General features: G+C 42.6%; 1 non-coding gene across 1 annotated transcript; it reads left to right on the forward strand.

Annotated features, from left to right (window-relative positions):
- On the forward strand, positions 1 to 107 carry LOC122151000. The gene has a single exon (XR_006163931.1). It is a non-coding gene; the product is annotated as a U6 spliceosomal RNA (small nuclear RNA).
- The last annotated feature ends 3,317 nt before the right edge of the window (positions 108 to 3,424 follow it).

Raw genomic sequence — 3,424 nt, forward strand, 5'->3', positions numbered from 1 at the left:
GTGCTTGCTCTGGCAGCACATATACTAAAATAAGAATGATACACAGAAGATTAGCATGGTCCCTGTGCAAGGATGACATGCAAATTCGTGAAGCATTTTGTATTTTTTATTACTTTTTCTAAAAAAGTATTGCTTTATATTAAAAAAATAAAGCCTCTGGATTTGTAAGAGAAAAAAAAAGGACTTAACAGAGTATACAATTGGGTTAAACACAGAAATATGCACAAAGCCATGGAAATCCAAAGAAAAGAGGCTATAGGAAGCTGTACTGAGGGTGTCCCAAAAGGTGAGTGAGAGGTTCACAAGCAGATAGGAAAGAGAAATACATTCTAGTCAAAAGGAACAGCATGTACGACGGAACAGAGATATTTCAAGCAGGGTGGGTTCAGAGAACGGCAAACGTATCTGTGTGGCTGCGGTAAAGTGTCTGTAGGAGAGACGCAGATGCAACTGGAAAAGTGGTCTCGAGTCAGATCATGAAAGGCTTTGTATCCCATGCCAAATAATTTGCATTTATTATGGAATCAATCAGTAGAGAAGGATATCATGCTTGGGAAAGTAGAGAGGTCAGTGAAAAAGAGGGAGACACTCAATTGGATAATGGCTGCCAATGATGGGCTCAAAGGTAACAAACATAGCAATGATAGTGAGGATGACACAGGATTGGACGTTTCATTCTGTCACATATAAGGTTGAGTTGGAGCCCACTAGATGGCATCTAAGAACAACAACGAATTCAAATACTCAAGAGTATTGGCTTTGCTAATTGCTGCACTTGTGGGTAAGTGTCATCTCCGCAAATGAAAACCCATGTTTGAGGCCAGGCACCATTTCTTCTCTGTTTTATAGTCTCTACAGTTCATTGCTGTCACATGCTAGAAACTGAACAATACTTGTGGATTGAAGTCTGATTGGTGACTAAAAGACCCACGTGGATGACTATAAACTAAGTTTCAAGAAACAATTCCCACAAATAAATGAGAAAAACAGTATTCAAAGTATATATATAAATGATGACTAATGACTTCTCCATTTAACAATGTGCTGAATGTCTCCTCTGTTCCTGGCTATGTCCCAGGGACAGAGAGATGAGTTAAGCTCAGGCCTTGCCCTCAAGGAGCTCACAATTGAGAAGGGAGACTGCCCAGAATGTGACAAGTCTCTGCAAGCAGAACAGAAATCCAGAGAAGTGTCACTGGGTTCTGAGTCATACAAACATGTGTTCAAGGTATGTGAACTTGACACTGTCACTTCATCTCTGTGATGTTTCCATTGGCCAACTGTGGACACTCAGGCTTTGAGGATGAATAATAATGTGTATAAAGCCTCAGCATAGAGTTAAGTGCTCAGCAAATGTTCAGCTAAAAAAAAAAAAAAAAGTCATTATTTAAAGTGCTCAAAAAGGGGCACAAAAGGAATGAGACAAACTGGTCCTGAAATAGAAAGTGACTAGTGAACAATGAGGGAGTCCCTGAACAGTGCAAATGGTTAAGTGTTCAGCTACTAACAGAAAGGCTGGTGGTTTGAACCCACCCAGCGATGCCTTGGAAGAAAGTCCTGGTTATCTACTTCTGGAAGATCACAGCTTTGGAACACTGCTCTACTCTGATGCACATGGGATCTGCATGAGTCAGAATGGACCTGATGCAACTGACAGTGAACAAGGAAAGGAAGCACATTTCAGGCAATGGATATAGAATCTATAAAAGCTGGAGGCTTTAAATAGCCTGACACGTTCAGAGAACTGCAAGTAACTGGAAGATGTCTCAGGTTAAAGTGTTTGGGAGAAGAGCAGAGAGGGGGAGATGAAGTTGGAGGAGTGGGCAAGGGCTGGATGAAAAAAGCTTATGTCAAATGCTGAGCTTGGAATTTATCTTGTAAGTAATGGGTAATCATGGGAAGATTGCAAGTGAAGGAGGCATCTGAAGTTGATACTGTCCTTCCAGCGACGGCACTGTGGAAGGGTAAGGAGTGGCGAATGCTCTAATAATTTCTTTCAGAAGGATAAGAAACAAGGCTGGTCCCTATGAGGCAGATGTTAAAGACGTCCCAAATGTCCAACTTTTCCAAACTGCTGTACCAGTCCATCATCTCTAACATCAACTCCTCTTCCTCCCCTCAGTACTCTCCCTCCTGTCTTAGGGTTCTGTATTTCTACGTAATGTCTCAGAACTCACAAACTGTCAAGAAAATGGCTCATGTGGTGGTGGAAGTTGGCAAGTCCCAAATCCATGGATAAGGCATCGGTCTGGAGCATTCTCCACAAGTGCCTGCAGAGGCTGACAAACCCAAATTGGCAGGTCAGATGACTGGTTGCTGTCTCAAGTCTCAAGAATCAGGGGTGAGACAGATGTTGACAAATCAGATGCAAGATCCAGAGCAAAAGAGCAACCAAGCTTTGCCAGAACATTCAAATAGACCCTCAAGGAAACTAAGAGTGGCGACCTGAGTCACACTCCCCAGCAGACGGATCCCACCCTAATCCTACCTCATCAACGCAAGAGACAACTTACCCCTAACAAACCTAGGATTTACAACACATCACAAAATGGAGGAGTATGGCTAGAAGGGCCATATTAGGCAATTCACTGCACTGCAGTAGGGTATGTATAACTGCCGATAGGGATCTGCCAAGGAGATGAGTTGTCCCGATAGCACCCTTATTTCTGCCTACAGTAAAAAAGCATTTCCAGGCCAAGATGCACCTGGAAGGGGCACTGAGCAGGCACAGACACAGCAAACTGCCAGGGGCAGGTGGTGCTGGCCAAGGATGAAAAGTGGGGAAGTTCATAACCTGGTGCACCTGCAGAGAAGGAAGCTGAGGAGGGGACATTTGGATACAGATTTAAGAGACAGAACGGTATTCCTAATCCTTTACTGGCTCAGATCCAAGGATACATTTTTGGAAAGAAATAAAAAATGGTTGTAAATTTAACGACAAAAAACTAAGGTACTTCAAGTTGTCTGATCCTGGCTTTCTTTGCTATTTTCTCCAGTTTCTGGTTCTCTCAGGTTTTAATCAGAAATGCTTTTGCTATGGGCAGGAGTCCAGATTGCGTGGCTACAAACTGTGAGCAAGCACAGACAGATTAAGCCCTTGCTCTGTGAAGGAAAGAAATGGACATGAGACTAAAGGAAAATTTATACTAGATTCTGTTCTGTCATTCAGTATATAAAATTATGTGCTGTATAGACAGATGCTTGAATTCTCTTAGCAAATGAAAGAAAGAAAGCAGGGCCTGGCTACAGAGAGAAGTGGCTCTTAGAGCAAGTACAGTCAGGCCAGTGCACATGTGACAAAGCTTAACTTTATTCTATCTACCAAAAAGCCACATTCAATGCCCTTAAGTTGATCCAACATGTGACCAGGTATGTTGCAGAGCAGAACTACACTCCACAGGCAATCAAGGTGGTGACTTTTAGA

The sequence above is a fragment of the Orycteropus afer genome, unplaced genomic scaffold, assembly GCF_000298275.1.
Source record: "Orycteropus afer afer isolate SDZICR_OR568_19922 unplaced genomic scaffold, OryAfe1.0 scaffold00282, whole genome shotgun sequence".
Lineage (NCBI taxonomy): Eukaryota > Metazoa > Chordata > Mammalia > Tubulidentata > Orycteropodidae > Orycteropus > Orycteropus afer.